At 44.2% G+C, this 20,761-nt stretch overlaps 1 long non-coding RNA gene across 6 annotated transcripts in view; it reads left to right on the forward strand.

Annotated features, from left to right (window-relative positions):
* Positions 1-5,451: 5,451 nt before the first annotated feature.
* The window catches only part of LOC110349097 (uncharacterized), a 127,892-nt gene continuing 112,582 nt past the window's right edge, over positions 5,452-20,761 (forward strand). For 2 of the 6 annotated variants that reach the window (XR_015448538.1, XR_015448539.1), the window contains exons 1-2: positions 5,452-5,879; positions 15,194-15,547. This is a non-coding gene — a long non-coding RNA (uncharacterized LOC110349097). Of the gene's footprint in view, positions 5,880-6,955; positions 7,164-15,193; positions 15,548-20,761 lie in introns of those variants that run through there. The other 4 variants (XR_015448541.1, XR_015448542.1, XR_015448540.1 and 1 more) reach the window with 3 other exon arrangements.

The following is a 20,761-nucleotide window of genomic DNA, read 5'->3' on the forward strand; positions in this document are numbered from 1 at the left end:
AAAGATATCCCTTGCTCCTGGGTAGGAAGGATCAACACAGTGAAAATGGCCATACTTCCAAAACTGCTATATAGATTCAATGCAATCCCAATTGCAATCCCAGCAGCAAACTTCATGGACCTTGAGAAAACAATCCAAAAATTCATTTGGAAGAAAAAGAGACCCAGAATAGCAAAAGCAATTCTAGGCAACAGAGATATGGCAGGGGGTATCACAATCCCCAACTTGAAACTATACTACAAAGCTACTGTGATAAAAATAGGATGGTACTGGCAAAGAAACAGACCTGAGGACCAGTGGAACAGACTAGAAGATGCAAAAACAACTCCAGACACACTCAGCCATCTCATCTTTGACAAAGGAGCCAAACACCCTCACTGGAGGAAAGATAGCCTCTTTAATAAATTGTACTGGAAAACTTGGATTTCAACTTGCCAAAGACTAAAACTAGACCTATATCTCTCACCATGCACTAAACTCAAATAGAAATGGATTAAAACTAAGAACCAGGCTGGGGATTTAGCTCAGTGGTTTCACTGCCTGCTGTGCAAGCCCAGGGACCTGAATTCGATCCCCAGTACCAAAAAAAAAAAAAAAAAAAAAAAAAAAAGTTAAAAAATAAGAACCAAGAGAGATTATGTAAAGGTGCAAATTTCCAATGATGAATGTCATTATATTGTATACCTAAAATGTACCAACAAAATAAAATTTAAAAAAATCAATATGTATCGAAGAACTAAATGTTAAAATAGAAACACTTAACACATTCCTGCTGGCTTGAACCACCAGTGGTACATGCATGACTGTCTCATTGAGGAGCTTGTACCACTGTGGTACAAAATCATCTAATCACTTTTATCAGTCTTTTTACTAATAAAAAGGCTATAAATGGATTGAATCTAGTTGGTTGCTTGAGTTTAAATAATTTCTGCCCAGGGCTGGGGATTTAGCTCAGTGGTACAGCACCTGCCTCACCAGGGCAAGGTTGTGAGTTCAATCCTCAGTACCAAACAACCAAAAAAACAAAAAAAATTCTGCCCAAATATTAATTAATACTATTCATACTAATTAAAATTATTATAATAATCAACACATTTATTGCATTAAATTAAAATGAATTTATTTATATTTGTATGTGTCTGTAAAACATTTCATACATAAAAGCAGCTGATCTGTGCAGAGTGCACAAAATGTCAGAATGTGTTTGGCTTTTTTGCTGGCCACAGCGGTACCCATTTTTTTCAGATAATTTTTGTTTGTTTGTTTTTTGGTACTGGAGCATTCAACTCAGGTCTTTGTGCTTGAGGTAGGTGGTGGAAATACTGAGCTAAATCCTTGGCCCCCCTCAGATAATTTTTGATAACATTCTCTACATCTCTTACATGCATTTCTTGTTGATGTTGAATAAGCTGAGGTCCAAGTGACTTGCACCCAAATTCTGTTCCAGAGTTAAAACTTTCTTTACTAAAAAGACAAGATTATTAACCACAGCGTATATTTTGTCTGTTCTGTTCCTAATTCAAGAATGCTTTGTCTTTTCCTTTACAATCCTGCCTGCATCAGTAATAACGTGTCCATAGCAACTACACGTCCTCTCACATAGTCCCTTTACCTCAATCTAACTATGATGTCACCGATAAATATCGACAGCTCTGGGTGTTCAGGGCTTTTGCCTGTTCAGCCTTGCTTGAACCAGCATTGGTCATCCTGGCTCCCTGTATCTCTATCTCTTCAAGTCTGTCTCTAAGTCTTTCTTCTTGCCATGCACTGTAGCACTGATCAGGAAATGGGAACCCGTTGTAAGGGTCTCTAATAGTAGGGGAAGAAAAAAGAATTAAGATATATTATGTACAAGTACAAACTCCTCACAATAAATATAATCATTACATACTAGTGAAAAAAATAAAGAGGAGGGAGACCAGAAAGGAGGTAGGACAAATAAAAAGGTCAAAGAACAAAAAAAGACCTTGTCTTTAAATAGAGTCACATTCTGAGGGCTTAGAGGTTAGGGTTTCAATATCTGAATTTTGGGGGGGACACAGTTCATCTCCAGACAGTATCTTAATACAGCTCATCCACGAGTGAGGTGAGACGAGTGAAGTGAGGCTGGCATTGGGAAAGTCACTCTTGCGACTTGGACGATGTTCTTGCTTTGTCTGTGTTCAGATGCCATTATACAGGAGTCATTTTTTGTCTTCACCCATTATGGCCACAGAGTGGCCTTGTCTGGTGCTCTGTGAAGTTGTTTAGGTCCAATGAGAGAACACCACGGCCGCACTGTGAACAGGTGCCAGGCCGGCCTGTAGCCACCCAGGCTGTAGTGACCCATAGAGCCAGGCCAGCCTAGGATTTCAGCACTGTTGGTTTTCTTTCTCCCAGTCTGGTACAAGCAGTGTCTTCACTAAGGCAAAGGAGCTTTGGGATCCTCTCTGCCCTTTCCTACGTAGGGATTCTGGTGTCACCACTGACCCAGGCAGCACTGGTGTACACTGAATCCCTCCCAGGATGCATGGAGCCAGCATACCCAGCAGCAGTGGCAGTAGGTGTTTCCACAACTCCATCAGCTTAGGGCTTCCTCTGCTCACCTCCAGGACACATCCTTCTGGGGAGCGCCAGGCTGGAGCTCCCCTGGCCTCAAACTGGTGATCCTCCTGCCTCAGCCTCCCAAGTAGCTGGGATTACAGACATGCACCACCCTGCCCAGTTTGTGACTTGCTTCTAATCAGTAGAAGGTGACTCAGGTGATAAAATGTTTTCTCATCATTGGTACTTGATTACATAAGAATGCAATGCCAGTTTTATTAGTCTCTCAAATTCTGTCTTTGAAAAAGTCAGCTGTTACTGGGCAGATGTGGTGGTGCATGCTACTTGGGAGGCTGAGGTAGAAGAATGACAAGTTAGAGCCCAACCTGGACAATTTACTGAGGCCGTGTCTCGAAATAAAATTAAGAAAAGGCTGGAGATATGTCTCAGTGGTAGAGTGCTTGCCATGCATGTGAGTCCCTGAGTTCAGTACCCACTACCAGGAAAAAAAATGAAGCAAAACCATAGTGACAGGTCTGCCCACACTTAAGAGGAGAGCATGAAACATAAGCATGAGTATCACGGTCCAGGTTCAGGAGGGACTGTGGGCCACACCTGGGTGGCCCCACCACCGTGGGAAGTCTATAGAGTGTGGGAAGTGATTCAGGTCAGCCAGGCCAGGCAGAGAAAGGCAGGGTGAAGGCAGAGGTTCAGCTGATGCCACAGCAAATCCTCTGCCTGCTCTGAGACCTTTGCTTTTGAGGATACACCTGAGTTTTTTTGGGAAAAATAAAAAAGGTATCCATAGTACAATTTTCCCAGCTGACAGCTGTGAAGGGGCCGAGCCTCACGGCTTTGGGTAAATGCAGGATGCCATGAGGAGGGGCACAAAGGAAGACATGAAGAGCAGGTATACACGAGAGGGCTTTGGAGGCATCTGCTGTATGTGAGGGAGAGAGAAAGTATGGTGTGGGGGAGATTCAGAAGCAGGCAGGCCTCTGGCAATGGGGTGTTGGAAGTGTCAGAGGTGTGGTCCAGGAACAGTGCTTGAGTCAGGGAGATGAATCTGTAGAATCTCCCTGCATGGTCAAAGAGGAGGCCACGGGGATATTTTCATCTTCTTCCCCACCAGGAAAGAAAAGCCAGGAAGGCCTTTAACCTAGAAATCTTTTTTGTTTTTCCTCCTGTTTTTGTTTTCCTCCCAGCACTGGAGATTGAGGCCAGGGCCTTGCACATGTGAGGCAAGTGCTCCACCACGCTGCTACATTCCAAGCCTTTTTTCAAGCTAGAGGTCTTTAGAAGGCAGGTGAGGACCAGGCCATGTGAGCCTTCCTGTCACCAGATCTGGGTTGGCACTGCAGGTAGTGGAGATAGTGATGTCTGTGGAGGTGATATATGTAGAGCAAATTGGATTCCCTGAATTTTGGGCCTTGAGTATCTTACAGAATAAATCCTACTTCACGATAAGTCAGGCTAATAGTTGTTCCCCTTAACAAAATGTCAGAATCAAAACAAATTTATTTATGTACTACATATGTCAAACTCACTATCTGACCAAACGAGAGGTAACTGGAAAATACAGTGAATGTTTAAATTAAAAAAATTATTGCAGTAAAAGACACATTGCCATTAGCTGCCCTTAAACTCCTTCCCTACACTTCAAATACACTTATACCACCATTCTTGCCACTTTCTGAAGCTGTTCTAGAAACAGTCTTCCATGAGTGTTTTTAGATATGATCCAAAATGTGGTGAATGCTGCTGCTAGGTGCCATATAATAGCAAGGCAGTCTTGTAAAAACTTTATAATGTGTCCTCATTCACTTTATTTATCAGATATGACACTGTGTGATTTGTAGCTCTTCCCCAAAGTCAAAATGACCATGAAAGGTCAATGTTTTGAATTGATTTGGGACATGGAGGCATATGACAGCAGAACTAAAGACACTCATGAAAGAGGACTTGCAGAACTGCTTCAGAAAGTGGCAAGGACGATGGGATAAGTGTGTTTGAAATGAGGGGGAAGATTTTGAGGGGGATTCATAGCAATGTGTCTTTTACTGTAATACATTTTTTATTTAAACATATACCGTATTTTTAAAATCACATTTCATGTGTGGGGTCACATGTAAGTCCCAGTAAATTTAAAATGATTGAAATCATAGAGTATGTTCTCTAACTACTTTGGAATTGGAGTAGAAATTAACAATGATATCTAGAAAAACTCCACAATTTGGAAAAATTAAACAATATACTTCTAAACAATCCATGGTTAAAGAAAAAAAATTACCAAGGAAATTAGATAATGAATGCTAATGAAAATATAACTTTAAAAGTTTGTGTGATGCAGCCAAAGCAGTGTTTACGGGGAAATTTATAGCTTTAAGTGCTTGTATTAGAAAAGATGGGGTTAAAGTCAATGACACATGATTTCACCTTAAGAATCTAGAAAAGGGGCTGGTATGGTGGCGCATGCCTATAATTGCAGCACTCGGGAGGCTAAGGTAGGAGGAACACAGCTCTAGGCCAACGAGGGCTACATAGTGAGTTAAAGGCCAGGCCGAACTGCATAACAGGACCCTGTCTCAAAAAAAAAAAAAAAAAAAAAAATTGAGGAGGAAGATCAAAATAAACCCAAAGCTAAGTGAAAAGGAAATAAAGATAAGAGCGGAAATAGCCCAATAAAAGAAAAACAATGAGATAATTAAATTTAGTCTTTTTTGTTGTTGTTTGCTTTTTGAGGCAGGGTCTCCCTTTGCAGTTCAGGCTGGCCCTGAGCTCATTATGTAGCCCAGGATGGCCTCAAACTCACAGTGATCCTCCTGCCTCAGCCTCCTGAGTGTTGGAATCACAGGGATGGGCCACCATGCCCGGCTAATTCAGTCGTGTTTTGTGACATATTATTCTTTCTGTCTTCCTCTAGGCACACTGATTGGTCGGTAATTCTTTTGGAGCCGGAAAGAGTATGAACTAATATTACAGGATTCGCGTTCTTGAGGCCTTCACCCTTACAACTGAAGAACGCTTTTGCCAGTAGGCGGCAGCACTGGCACCGGAAAACCCTGATAAGCGGCGTTGGCTGACGTCTTGGTGACCAAGCCTGGCCGGCTCACCAGCTGAAAAAGTCATTTGAAGACTTCAGAAAGCGAATCCCACCTCAGACTTAGAATTAGCTGGGCATGGTGGCCCACGCCTGTGATTCCAACACTCAGGAGGCTGAGGCAGGACGATCACTGTGAGTTCGAGGCCAGCCTGGGCTACATAATGAGCTCAGGAAAAAGAGATTTCTGAAAACATCAGAATCCTAAACATTCACAGACCCAAAGCTGGAACAAGTTGGCCCTTTAAAGCTACAGGTACTTTCCTGGAATCCTGCAGAAACACCTCTTCCCCAAACACCTCTTCCCCATTGTGTACAAGCCTGGGTGGCTTCTCCTCATCTCCTCCTCCTCCCCTCCTCCTGCCTCTCTTCCTTTTTTCTCCTGGGAGGTTGTCTGCGTTTTCCATAAGATTCTCAAAATGGACAGTGATTCAAAAACAATTCAGAATCATTGCAACAAATACTCCATTAAAATGCATTCAGGCACTGGCCTATAATCCTAGCACTTGGGAGCCTGAGGCAGGGGGATCGAAACGAGTTCAACGCCAGCCTGAGCTACAATAGCAAGACCCTGACTCAAACCCCCGCCCCCTGTAAAAAAGCTAATCAAGGTGGCAAAAGCGGGTTCAAGGAAGGGTGGGGGGTGGTACTGGCAGGGTGCAACCAGTTGCTTTTATTATTTTTATTTCCAAAGGGCCAATGCTGTAAAAAATCCCCGCAAGGAGGAGGTTTGGGCCATTACTTTTTGTAGGCCTACCATGTGTGCCAAGCTAGGCGATTTTCATAAATATCCTCACTTAATCTTTCAAGCAATTCTCTGATTTTGGTGTTAGCGGTCTTGATAATATTCCCTCAGATCCCGTAAGAGAGCATTTAATGGGCTGATAGTTTTCGTGGTGGTGGACACACACTGTCCACCCTCTTTCTTTTACAGATACAACCTCCATGCTATTCCCTCTGTTTAAATGAACTTTCCTTTAAGCAGCCTTTCATTGATTTCTTTGGTCTATTTCTTTCAATCAGGGGTCATCTCCTCCCCAAATTGACTGTGCACGCAGACGTGAGGGCCGGAAGCCACACGGCTTCAGGTCTGGAGCTTCGTTTTGGCCTCTCGCTGGTGCGCGAGGTGGCTGTGGTCCTGGAAGGGTTCAGCGGAGGAAAGCGGGCCGGGACTTCTGGCTGACTGCTGTAACCTCTGCCCCACGGGGCAGCGAGGCGGGGGAGTCGGCCGGGCCCACGTGGCCTCTGGGTCGCCCAGGGCCCCGCCCGGCGGCGGCGCGGACTCCAGAGGCGGCGGGCGAGAGGCACGCGGCTGCCGGCGAGCGCCTCCAGCCCCAGCCCGGCGAGCGATGCCCCGCGGCCGCGGGTTACCGGGGTAGGGCGCCATCGCGGTCCCCTGCCTCCCTTCTTCGTCTTGGGCCCGCAGCCGACTCGAGGAGGATGCGGGCTGGTTCCTGCGGCTGCCCCTCTGCCTCCTGCCCACAGGCGCAGCCCCGGAGCGCGGGGCGCCCAGCTCTGCCAACTGCGAGCTCAAACTCAAGTAAGGCGCGCGTGGAGCCCGGTGCCTCCCGCACCGTCCCGAGGAGGTTTCCTCCCAAGCCCCGCGCACTTGGACCCGAGCCGATTCCGGGTCTGGGGGGGTCCTACCTCGCCTCGCGGAACTTCCCTGCTTGCGCGTCCCTCTGCGCCCGCGGGTCCCCGGTTCCCACCGGAGGGCAACCCGCTCTCCGAGTGCGACACAGGGCCCTGGCTCCTGCCCTACGCCGGGCCGGGCGTCACGGGTGGGTTCCCGGGACCTGCCCAGCCAGCTTCGCCGCCATTCAGAGGGCCGATCCGCGGGCGCGCCGCGAGGCCAGCGCTTGGACACATTTACTTTGGAAATTTGTTGTGCCCTCTTTTCTCTTAGCGTTTGACTTACGCTCTTCGAAAAAAAAAAAAAAAATTAAGAGCACCCTGCAGGTGCTTGATTTAACCGTTGTGTTGAGTGCTCGAATTAGGTGGGACTCTAGAGAGTTGAAGGCATTTCCCTTGTTTTACTGCTCTGGGAAACTGAGGCTCAGAGGGGGACCTCTGTGTCCCAAGTCACAGCGCATCGGCGGAGTGCCACGGCCAGCCTCCCCCTGCGCGCTGGGATCTCCTGCGATGTCCAAGCCAGCGCCCTGTGGGTGAGGGGGATGGGAGCGGGGAGACCGGTGCGGGGCCTGGGTTCAGCCCTAGGGGAGCAGAAGGAGGGGAAACCCGGCTGGTCTTGGGTCTTTGGGGCTTGGGTCTCTTCTCCAGATAAATGTTTCCTTCTCCCCAAAGATTTTCTTGCACTTGGGACTTTCTGTGTCCCCAGGTCCCTGCCTTCTGAGCGCAGTGGAGGTTGAATGCTGCACTTTTCTATCAGTGGGTTGGATGTCAATGCCTCCCCACCTCAGCGGGGAGTGAACCCAGGTTTGCCCTTCTGGTGGTGGGTGCACCCTTGCATTCTGGGTGCCGGAGTTTAGGGGTCGGCCCAACTGTCCCAACACCTGCACAGATCCCGGGCCCGCCTCGCCTCCACCTCTGTCCATTTACAATTTTATTCATCAGCCTATCCGCAGCGAAAGAGATGGTGGCCTAATCGAGCCGGTCCGTGGTGCGCGGTGTCCTGAGGGGAGCCGCGCTGTGGTACTTACCCGAGGCATCGCGGGCTGAGGAAGCTCCGAGGTTCGCCCTGCGCAAAGGCAGGAAGAGCGGTTGCGGGTCGGGAACCGAGGCGGCGCAAAATCGAGGCGGGCGGTCTTCGTGCTTGTTCCCCGGGTTAGGAACCCACCTGGTATGAAAGCAGAGCGTCGTAGACTTTTGCCAAATCTAATTCCATCTTGCAATTCTGTTTCGGCGCATGGCTCTTAATAAGGCCTGTTTCTTCTTTTGAATCTCTGGTTGAGTCCTTTATTCTATCACATTTTATTTTTTCTTTTTGGTCCCAAGAGACCTCTGTACTTAAAAAAAACTATTGAGGTCTCTAAGAGATTTTACTTATGTCGGTTAAGGCAGATCCTAGCAAAATAGAATACACAAGCATGTGTTCCATCAGAGAGGTGACAGGTGTCATCACACACCTGTGGGGGCCAGAAAACCCTACTGACGGCTGTAAGGGAAGAGGGAGATATCTTAGTATTATGGAAATAATTTTGACTTTCAGACACCCTGACCAGGTCTTGGAATTCTCATGTGTCCCTGGACCACACTTCCGGAATTGAAGTTCTATTCCGTAGACAGGCTGTCTTGGCCCCTGGGGAGGTAGGAAAGCTGTGTGCTTACCCTGAGTGCTGTGAAGGGCAAGGTGGGTGGGTTCCTTGGGATCTGGGGCCTTGAGATTGGAGAGCGGAAGTCCGGGAATTCAGCCTCCAGTCCCGAGGGCTGAGGGCGGGATGAGCTGTCCTCAGACTTGGCAGGGTTTCCTCCAGCGGAGCGCTGGGCAGCTGGGGTCTCTTTCTTATCCATATTCGAACAGAAAGGTTGAGTGTTCTCTGTGATTCCTGCTTGACTTTTCAGCTTGCTCTTTCTTCCCCCTGGAAAGTTCCTTAGCTGCACGCTTGCTCCCTCATTTCCATCTGGGTTTGGCTCCAATGTCTCCCAGCGTGATGCTTCTTGATCACCTTGTTAGGAGTGATGTCAGAACCCACTCTCTTATCTGCTTTGTTCATTTTTCTCTGTAACATTTGATTACTGTCTAATAAGAATTGTACTTATTACTATTCTCCTACAAAATCGTAACATTGAAATACATGGGTTTCTCTAGCAGCAGGTGGTGGCCATAATTACAGTGAAATGGAATAATACAGTTTTTTTTTTAGAGTCCTGTCCCCTGAGGGTGTGGTACGAATGACGCAGAGATTAGTTTGCCCAGCCATCAGTGCATCAGGCCTGGGGCCTCAGCAACAGGCAGAGGAAAGGGAAGGGGACTGATGGGAAGCCCTGGAGACTTCAGCTCGGGTCCTATGGACAGCGTGCCTAGGAGGGCGGGAGCATTCGTAGCCTGTGGGAAAGGATACTGCTAAGTGCCCTGGTCAGAACAGAATTGCAAGTCTTGAAGAAGATCTTTAAGATAAAGTTCTTTCCTTCCTTCCTTCCTTCCTTCTTTCCTTTCTTTTTTTTTCCTCTACTGGGAATCCCTTTCTTTACTTTTGGTAGTGCTGGGAATCGAACCCTGGCTCTTGTGGATGTTAGGCAAGTGCTCTACCAGTAAGCTACATTCCCAGTCCCTTTTCCTCTTTATTTTCTTTTCAGACAGGGTCTCACTAAGTTTCCCAGGCTGATCTTGAACTTGAGCTCCTCCTGCTTCAGCCCCTCAGTAGCTGGAATTAGGTTTATTTCTTTAAAAATATTTTTTGAGCTTTTATGTGTGTGGCAACTATTTGACTATTTGGGAATATGAAGGTGAAAAAGATACAGTCCTTGGCATAAACAGTAGAAAAGTGCCCAAATTATGTTAATCTGCAAGGAGGAGGAGGAAAAGTGGTACCAGCAGATTTCATGGTGCCTGTGTGGTACTCACCTGGGCAGAACATCTGAGACAGAAGCCAGGCTTGATGGGACTTTTGTGGATTTGGAGTCTGGTGGCTCCTCAGCAGTCACACGGTTAGGAGGGTATAAACTGATGAAAGATAGAAGGCGGAATCACAAGTCTGGGCTGCTGTGTGGTCAGGCCTCATGGTGTTAAAACATACCTGGGGCTAGGAGCCAGCCTGCCTGGCTTCAATTTCCAGTCCACCACAGCAATAAGGTCTTGGGGATTCAGAAACCTCTGTGGGTCTCCATTTCTCCACGTGGAGAGAGCCAGTATCTTCTAGAGGTGTGGATTTCCCTCTCTCCCTCTTCACAATTCCTTGCTTCCTGTTGTCTCCTGGGAGGAGATGGGGTACATTTTGCTCCTGTCATGCCACCCAAACTGTCCTTGTCTAGGTCCCAGTGACCTTGTAACTAGTATTGAAAGATGGAACAAGTTAGATCCCCCCCACCGCCTTTGGAGACAGTAGCTTTTGCAAACTTCCTTAGGCCCAGGGTATAAATATCTATTTCCACCTCTCCTTGTGCCAGATGAATGGGCAGAATATGCAGATATTGGCCCCATGAGGCCAAGTTCAGTCTCCATGAAGGAAGGGATGGAACAAGCCTGAGCAGGTCTGTTGTCTCTATTCCCTCACTGTCCCTTGTTGTAAAAGACCCAACATACCTGGGAATGGTGAGATGATGATTCAAGGCAAAAGGGCCCTTTCATCTCCTTGGAGCTGATTTTGAACAAATCCTTTTTTCCTTTTTGCCAAAATAAATGGCCTCCTTTGATTTGATGAGGGGTGAGCAAAGGAACCTGATCAAGGAATGTGAGTGGCTGGTGACAACCTCAGGCTGCTCATTTCCAAGGTCAGCTCTCCAGCCCTGTCCACCTGGCCCATCAGCCACTGAAACCCCTTGCTCACTTTCTGTTTCTCCAAGCATACTTCCTCCACCTCCAAGCAGGAAGTCTCGAGCAGCTTCCTGCCCTGCCATTTCTCCCAGGGACTTCGCTCTGGCCACTTGTCATTGTCCTTGGCTGGCTGCTCTTCTTTTTCTGACTTCTTGAGATCAGAGTGCCTCAAGGGCATGGCCTAGACTTTCTCTTCTTATTGACAGTCCCCTGGAGACCTCAGCCTTTTTCATGGCTTTAAGTATCATCTACATGGTCATGACGCTCTCATATTTTGTTCTTTTTTTTTCAGGCAGGATTTCACTATGCAGTTCAGGCTGGCCTTGAATTCACTGTGTAGCCCAGTCTGGCCTTGAACTTGTGGAGATCCTCCTGCCTCAGCCTTCTGAGTGCTGGAATGACAGGGTTGTGCCACCACACCTGGCTCTCATTTTTATCTCTGGCCGTGGCCTCCCACAAACTCCAGACTCCTATTCACCTAGGAACTTGACCTCACCCTGAGTTGTCAGCTCGAAGTCTCAACCTGACAGGGCCAAACCCAATTCCCGGACTTCCCTCTAATCCTGTTTCACCCCTGGCTTCCACTTCTGGGTTCTTGACAGCCTCAACCTTTTAACAGCAGATCTCGTTTCCTGGTTTGTTTTCCTGGCTGTTATCTGGTTCCTTCTCCTCAGTGTTGTCACATCCCCCATGCCCTCTCATTCAGGTTGTTTCTGTGGTGTCTTCTCTGTCCTCATCCCTCAGTATCATCACAGCTGCCAGTGTCCTTTGAACACATTAAGGAAGCACACATCTCTTCTCTCTCAGAAATCTGGGCTAACTCCCATCCTACTCAGCTTAGAAGCCTGAGCTCTTCCTAGGCCTGCCAGTCCCAGGGCCTGGCCTGGCACACTCTCTGAGCTTTGCCTCCCGCTTTCCCCTTCAGGCCTCCCTCTGTTCTTGCAGTGCCCTCCTTCGTCCTCCCAACATACTGAGCATATTCCTGCCGCAGGGCCTTTGCATTACCATCCCTCTGGGGCAAACGCTCTTCTCTTAGACACCCACACATTTGGCCTTCATCTCCATCCTAACAAGCCTTAGATATTCATCTAGATGTCCAATGGATTTCCTGACCTCCCCCATTTAAAATGATACCTGCCTCTTTTCCGTTCATGTGTTCTGTGCAGCACTTATCACTGGCGTACCTGAGGGAGGTCAGGTGTTTCATTGCTAGTGCCCAGGATCCTGCCTGGTATGAGGTGGGCATGGCAGAAGTAATCCAGGAACAAATGGGTGTCAAACCAAGTCAGGGGATGGTCCAGGCATGTCGCCTGGACAGAGCCTGTGCACAGGAAGCTTTTGGTCACATGGGCTCCTAGGGCAGCACCACAGGGCCAGGACAGAATGTGAGTTTGTATTTTTAAAATCTGAGCAGTTTACAGTGAAAAGATCATACAGCAGCCGTATATGCAGACTAACAATTGTGACAACAATAAAATAAGCAGTAGGATAAAAACTGATGGAAAAGCAGATATTTTGAGGTAGGAGGAGGCACAGGCAGATCCTCCATAAGGACACCTAGTAGAAACGAACCAAAATCAATCTGAGAGGAACCCTGGCCCTGCATACACCACGACCCTGCGGTGTGGCAGTGGGGATCTGTGTGTTCACCATCATAGTGTCCTGACAGTGAAAAGGCAACGTAATGACAGAATTATGTGCTATGGCTTCATCACTGTGCCTGCTCGTTGGCACTGATGTGACATCCTCCAGGGGACTTCGAGGAAGTCACACAGTGTGTGCCACCATGTCCGGCTCTTTTACTTAATGATTTACCTGTTTACTTTTCTTATTGTCATAACCTTATGACAGGGATTATTACCTGTGATTTTACAGATTGGGAAAAAGAGGTGCTGAGAAATGAAATGACTTTTAAAAATCTCTAGGAGAGGCTGGGAATTTAGCTCAGTGGTTTTGCTGCCTGCTGCGCAAGTGCAAGGACCCGAGTTCGATCCCTGGTACCAAAAAACAAACAAAAAACAAACAACAACAACAACAATAAAAATCTCTAGGAAGTAGCTCAGTCAGAAGCAGAATTTAGGCACATTTTTCCCAGCTAGTACACTCTCGAAAAGTTGGATGTGTGGACAAAATTGTGATGTATTTATTTATTTATTTTGTTTTTTTGAGACAAGGTCTTGCTATGTATCCCAGGCTGGCCTTGAATTCAGGGTGATCCTCCTGGCTCAGCCGCCTGAGCACTGGGATGACAGGCTTGTACCACCACGTCCTGTTTAGAAATGTGATTTAAATGCTTTAAAAAGGTCTCAGGCTGAGGGCTAGTGAGATGTGTTCTCTCTAGCATGTGTGGAGTTTAAGAAATCAAGGCAACATTTACAAACTGGAAGATTTTATGTAAACCAGGATTTTTAGTGACCTATCTGTTCTGAAGCTGCACAGCTCTTTTCCTTAGTGATGAGCCCTTGCTTGGGCTGCTGAGCCAGTGTCCCTTCTGGAGTGTTGGGGTTTGTTTGCTTCCCTGACAGAGAGCTCACCCCTGTGCACATTTCCTAGCACACCTCCACAGAGCCAGTTACTGTTTTCCAGAGGACACAGGGCCAGGACTTCAGCCACCTCCCCTCTTCCCTGTCTTGCTATGAGATTCTGTGTAGTGACGCTTCCTGCTGCTGAACAATAACACAAATGGAAACACAATTGATTCATTATTTGCCTGTTTGCTACATCGGTTCACAAGCTTAATTTGCTCCAGGGTTCTGGTTGTAAACCAGAATGGATGAGAACTGAAAATCAAATTTCCCCATAAAGTCAACATTGAATCTAACCATTGAATGTGATTCAGCTCTTGTCCAACTGGGTTTGCGACCAGAATCGGGAAAAGAATTTTGTGAACTAAGGCACCACTGCATTTGTAACCTCCAAATCCACACTTGGATACTGGAGGCCATCTGCAGACACATGCAGAACTGTGAATGGGGGAATTCCCGATGCACAGCCCCAGCGGAGGCTGCCCGGCTGCCCTCTGCCTTCCTGATCCTGAGCTCTGCTGTCACCAAGTGTCCTTTGTGTGGTTCTCTAAGTGCTGTGTTGGTTGAGTTGTTGAGCCTTTTGTAGGCAATTTTACTCTTCAAAATGGCTCCAAGCACAGTGCTGAAGGGTTGGCTTGTGTTCTAGGGGTAAGAAGAGTGCACTGTGCCTGTGGAGAAAACATGCATTAGGGTTTGGAGCATTGCCTACTGCATAGAGTGTCCTTCAACAGAAGCACGCAGCGGAAGTGTTCTGTATTGATCACTTGACAAAAATGTCCTGAGGAGAAGCGCTCAGGAACCCAACCCTAGGAGCAGTGCAGTTTAGTGCTTGCCAATGTATGGTGTTTGTGCAACTTTCTCCACCATGCTAGCAATGCTGAGAAAAGATTGTAGGTTGAAACTCCACCACCCAGGGAAGCTTGCTATGTTAAAGGCTACTGAAGTGAAAGATTTTTGTGAAGGGAACATGTATCAAATCTTTCCCATAAACATTTCTGGATTCTGTGATATGTGGCTCACCCACACATGTGAACTTCTTGAGGGCTGCCTGGTGCACTGCTCTAAAAAGTGCTGAACAGTACCTCTTAATAAACAGACACCTCTGAAAAGGGGTTTAACGCGAAGTAGTATGGCCTGGGATGGATATGTGACATCATTGAGTCGGTGAGACTGGCTGTGGAATTCCCAGACACCGTCCGGGTCTCTGCTGGTAAACCCAGAGGCCCTCCCCTAAAGGGGACAGGAGCAATATCTAAGCTTATGTGTCTAATCTGTTTCACTTAACGTTATGGTATCAAAGTGCATCCATTTTCCTACCCTGTGGAACATAACACTGGATTCCACAAACACATCCCTTACTTTTCTATTGTAAAATTTTACTTTAGCATAATAGTAGCCCACTGTGCAGTCTCAGAACCTTTGCCTGAGGGATACAGGAATCAATCTTTGTGTTTACTCACTTGGTATGATGAAAGGCTAGGTGAGTGCATCTGTGCAAAAGTGTCAAACTGAGATTTTTCACCCACATGATCCGAGCATCACAGAGGGTATAATACACCCACATCACTCTAGGATTTGTTTTTTAAAAAAGTCTTCTTTTTAATTTTTCAGGTAGAAGTAGCCTAATTCAGTACAATGACATGTGAAAAACCAGATTTGCAAGTTTTGGAGGAGATCAAAAGTGAATCATCAGATTACTCATGCATGGATGATGAAGATGATCCATTATGGTAAAATACAAGTTTTCATTACAGAAGAGTGGTGTGGGTGGATGATGATGATGGTAATGATGATGATGTTGATGATGATGATGATGATGATGATGATGATGATGATGATGATGATGACTTCGATGTTGGCCATGTGAGCCAAAGTTCCTGTAACAGTGAAATGGAGCAAGAATCAACTGATACAGACAAAGGGAAGGCAGACCTCCTTGGTTCAGATGACAAAGAACACAACAATGTGAGTATATATTTAACTAGTCAAAATGTTGCAAAATGGTCATGCAACCAAATGGAACAATCTAATGTTAGAACTAGGTCCGAAAATATACTGAGGGTCCTGGCAGGGGTGAAACATATTGGACAGAATGCTAGCACTACCATTCAATGTTGGAAATTGTAACAGACAAAATGCTACAAGATGGTGTGAAATATACAAAGGCTGAAATACAAGTAAAACGTCCTGTGTGCACCAATAGCCATATTCAAAAGTGTATTTATTATGACACTTCACAAGCTGAACTGAAAGCATTTGTAGGTTTGCTGTACTTACCAGGGATTTTTTGTGGTAATCTCAGGAATGTAAAAGACTTATGGAAAAGCAGTGGGTCAAAATATGGCCTAAAAATTTATGGCCTTGTATATTCAAAGACTTACTATGCTTTCAGTTTAGAAATTTATCCTTGGACTCAGCATAAGGTCCTTATTCATGTACTAATAAACCAAATGATGTTGTGAAACAGACTTATTGCTCCCATCTTCCAAACCAATTGGAGTGTGACATTCGACAATTGGTTTACCATTTTCTAATCAGTGTTACATTTTCTAATAGAGCACAAGTTGAGCAGTGCATGCATTGTATGAAGGAACAAAGCCAAAAATCCAAATAAAATGTTGCAATTTCAAAACAGAATTGTATATTACAATCTTTGGGTTTCAGAGTTACATTGGCCTTGTATATGGCAGAGAAAAGCAAACTGGTATTGCTATTGTCAACACTGCACAATGATGGAAATATTGATAGGGATACCTCAACAAAACAGAAGCTTGAGATGGAAACTTTCTACAACAAAACCAAAGACAGAATAGATGTTGTTGATGAGTTATGCAACAACTATGATGTCACTTGAAACACAAAATTTTGGCCAATGGTTCTGTTTTACTCAAGCCTAAACATGTGTGGCATAAATAGTTTGATAGTTTACAAAGAAAATAACAAGTCCAAAATACCACAGAGAAATTTCCTTAGAGGATTGGGACTGGAACTCATAAGAGATCATTTACAGCAAAAGAAAAACAAAATGTTTCTTCCCAGGAAAATACTCAAAAAAATTGTGGAGCACATTGGTGAACAGGCAGGTGCAGCATCCCAAAGACCTACTACAACAGAAAAACCAAAAAGATGTCTACTGTGTCCTATAGCAAAGAACAGGAAAATAAAACATACGTGCTATCAGTGTAAGTGATACTTGTGTGTGGAACATGAAATTTTCATGTGTGAAGACTGCCTTAGGTGTGACAATTGAAGCAAAGATTATTTATGTTGTAGAGTTATATTGGTATTTTCATTGTAGTTCACATAGATTTTTATTTCTGATGTTATCTTTTAGGTTTTGTAAGCAAGTACACAGCTAATGTGAAAATGTTGATGTTTATTCTAAACGCACAATATATATTAATAATTTAATACTTTATTTTATGGATATTTATGTTCATGTTAATTACACATTGTATAATATAATAAAAACCTCCTGACAAAACAGCAAGACCAGTGAGATGTCAAGTATGTCCTACAAAAAGGCCAGGAAAGCAAAACACATGTGCTGTTGGTGTAAGTGATATGTGTGTACAGAATGTGCTGTCATGTGTGAAGACTGCCTTAGGTGTGATAATTGAAGTAAAGATTACTTTTTAGAGTGCTATTGGTATTTTCATTGTAGTTCATATAGGAATTTATTTCTGTTGTTCTTTTTTTTTTTTTGGTACTGGAGATCAAACTCTGGACCTTGTTCTTGCAAAGCAGTCAGCGGAACCACTGAGCTAGATCCCTGGCCATCTGTTGTTAATTTTTAGACTTTGTACATCAAAAAAGGTCGATGTTGAAAATTTTGATGCTTTTTTATTATATAATTTATTTATTTACTTATTTATTTTTGAGACAGGGTCTTGCCATGTAGTTCAGATGAGAACTACATGAACTCACTATGTAGCCCAGGCTGACCTCAAACTACAGTGATCCTCCTGCCTCAGCCTCTTGAGTGCTGGGATTATAGGTGTGCATCACAACACCCAGCTAATGCTTTTTTTTTTGTCTTAAATTCTTTTATTGGTACATTTTAGGTATACAATACATTTACATTTATCATTGGGTGCTTGTACCTGTACATGATGTATCTTGGTTCTTATTTTTTCCACATTACCTGTGCGCCCTTCACTCCCTCCACCCTTCCCTATTTACATGGACTTCATTTCCATTTTTTTTTTCTTTTCTCATTGTTTTTCCTTTCCCCTTCCCCTCCCACCACTCCTACCCCTTTGGACCTTTCTTCTTATTTCAAATTATCAATTATTCATTTTAATCATTTTAACCCTTATTTACACTTTCAGTTTCTCACACTAGAGAAGCTATTTGGTATTTACACATGTGTCCTATTTACTTCACTTAAGAGTATGGGCTCGATATGCATCCATTTAGCTATAAATGATTCTAGTTTCTCATTCTTTTTTTTTTTTTTGGCACTGGGGATCGAACTCAGGCTTTGCGCTTGCGCAGCAGGCGGCAAAACTACTGAGCTAAATCCCCACCCCGTTTCTCATTCTTTATGGCTGAGTAGTACTCCATTTTATAAAAAAACCCCCACATCTTCTTTATCCAGTTTCCAATTGATGGGCACTTGGGCTGTTTCCAAGTTTTAGCTATTACAAACTGTGCCACAATAAACATGGGTGCACATATATTAGTGTGGTATGATTCTTTTAATTCTTTTGGGAAGATACCCAACAGGGGCATAGCTGGGTCAAATGGGACCTCAAGTCCTAGTTCTTTGAGGTATCTCCATACTGATTTCCACTGTGCTTGCACCAGTCTGCACTCCCACCAGAAATGGAGAAGGGTTCCTTTCTTCCCACAGCCCCGCCAGCATGTGTTATTGGTTGATTTCCTGATAGCAGCCCATTCTTCCTGGGGTGAGGTGGAATCTCAGTGTTGTTTTCATCTGCATCTCTCAAATGACCAGTGATGTTGAACATTTTTTCATATATTTATTTGCTGCTTTTACTTCTTTGTGTGAGAACTGTCTGTTCATTCCAGATGCCCATTTTTGAATTGGGTCTTTGAATTTGGGGGGTCTGATTTTTCCTGTTCTTTATATATTCTAGATAGTAGTCCTTTGTCTGAGGTACAGCTGCTAAAATTTTTTTCCCACATTGTAGGTTGTCTGTTAGCTCTGTTGGTGGTTTCATTTGCAGTGGAGAAGCTTTTTAATAAGATGAGATCCCAGTTGTTGATTCTTTGTGCTAGTTCCCGTGCTACTGAGGTTTTGTTCATAAAGTCTTTTCCTAGGCCAGTGTCTTCAAGAGTTCTACCTAAATTATCTTCCAGCAAGTTTAGTGTTTCTGTCTTAATATTTAGATCTTTAATCCACTTCAATCTTAGTTTCATGCATGGTGATAGGTATGGGTCTAGTTTTAATCTCTGGCAGGTTGAAATCCAGTTTTTCCAACACCATTTATTAAATAGGCTACCTTTCCTCCAATGATGGTGGTTGGCTCCTTTGTCAAAGATGAGGTGGCTGAGTGTGTCTGGAGTTGTTTCTGCGTCTTCTAATCGATTCCACTGATCCTCAGGTCTGTTCGTTTGCTAGTACCATGCTGTTTTTATCACAGTAGCTTTGTAGTATAATTTCAAGTTGGGGATTGTGATACCCCCTGCCATATCTCTGTTACCTAGAATTGCTTTTGCTATTCTGGGTCTCTTCTTGTTCCAAATGAATTTTTGGATTGTTTTCTCAAGGTCCATGAAGTATGCTGCTGGGATCTCAATTGGAATTGCATTAAACCTATATAGTAGTTTTGGAAGTATGGCCATTTTCACTATATTGGTTCTTCCTGCCCAGGGGCAAGGGATGTCTTTCCATTTTCTTGTATCCTCTTCGATCACTTTTTTCAGAGTCCTGTAGTTTTCAGTGTAGAGGTCTTTTGCTTCCTTTGTTAGATTGATTCCTAGATATTTCATTTTTTTGCATGCTATTGTAAAAGGAATTGTTTCCCTAATTTCTCTCTCAGTGAGTCTGTTATTTGTGCACAAGAAGGCTATTGTTTTTTGAGTGTTGACCTTGTATCCAGCTACTCTACTGAATCTGTGAATTAAGTCTAGAAGTCTTTTGGTGGAGTTTTTTGGGTCTTCTGTGCACAATATCATATCATCAGCAAATAATGACAGTTTAACTTCTTCCTTTCCTATCTTTATTACTTTTATTTCTTTCTCTTTTCTAATTGCTGTGGCTAATGTTTCCAGAACTATATTGAACAGGAGTGGTGATAGTGGGCACCCTTGTCTTGTTCCTGATTTTAGCATGAAAGTTTTCAGTTTTTGACCATTTAGTATGATGATAGCCTTAATCAGGTTGAGATAAAGACCTTCTATTCCAATTTTCTGTAGGGTTTTTATTATGAATGAGTGTTCGATTTTGTCAAATGCCTTTTCTGCATCTATTGAGATGATAATATGGTTTTTGTCCTTGACTCTGTTAATATAGTGTATTACATTTATTGATTTACAGATGTTGAACCATCCTTGGATCCCTGGGATTAATCCGACTTGGTCAGGGTGTATGATCTTCTTGATGACCCTCTGTATTCTGTTTGCCAGTATCTTGTTGAGGATTTTTGCATCTATGTTCATTAGTGAGACTGGCCTGTAGTTCTCTTTTTGGGTTGGGTCTTTGCCTGGTTTTGAAATCAAAGTAACAATTGCTTCCAGGAATGAATTTGGAAGCCTTGCTTCCCTTTCAATTTCCTTGATAACTTTAAAGATTAATGGTGATAGTTCTTCTTTAAATGTCTTGTAGAATTCAGCAGTGAACCATCAGGACCTGGGCTTTTCTGTGTTGGTAAATTTTTTATTACATTTTCAATTTCACTCATTGTAATTGGGGTGTTTAGAATTTCTATTTCTTCTTCATTTAACTTTGACAATTCGTATGTATCCAGGAATCTGTCCATTTCTTCTGTGTTTTTCATTTTATTAGAGTACAGGTTCTCGAAGTATGTATTGATGATCCTCTGGATTTCTGTTGGATCTGTTGTGACTTCACCTTTTTCATTCTTAATTGCATGGATTTGAGCCTTTTCTTTCCTTTTTCTGATAAGGCTGGCTAAAGATTTATTGATTTTATTTATTCTTTGAAAAAACCAACTCTTTGATTCATTGATTTTTTGGGATCATCCTCTTAGT

Source organism: Heterocephalus glaber, unplaced genomic scaffold (assembly GCF_053883595.1).
Source record: "Heterocephalus glaber isolate CG9 unplaced genomic scaffold, H.glaber_assembly_v1.0 deba00000470, whole genome shotgun sequence".
Taxonomy (NCBI): Eukaryota; Metazoa; Chordata; class Mammalia; order Rodentia; family Bathyergidae; genus Heterocephalus; species Heterocephalus glaber.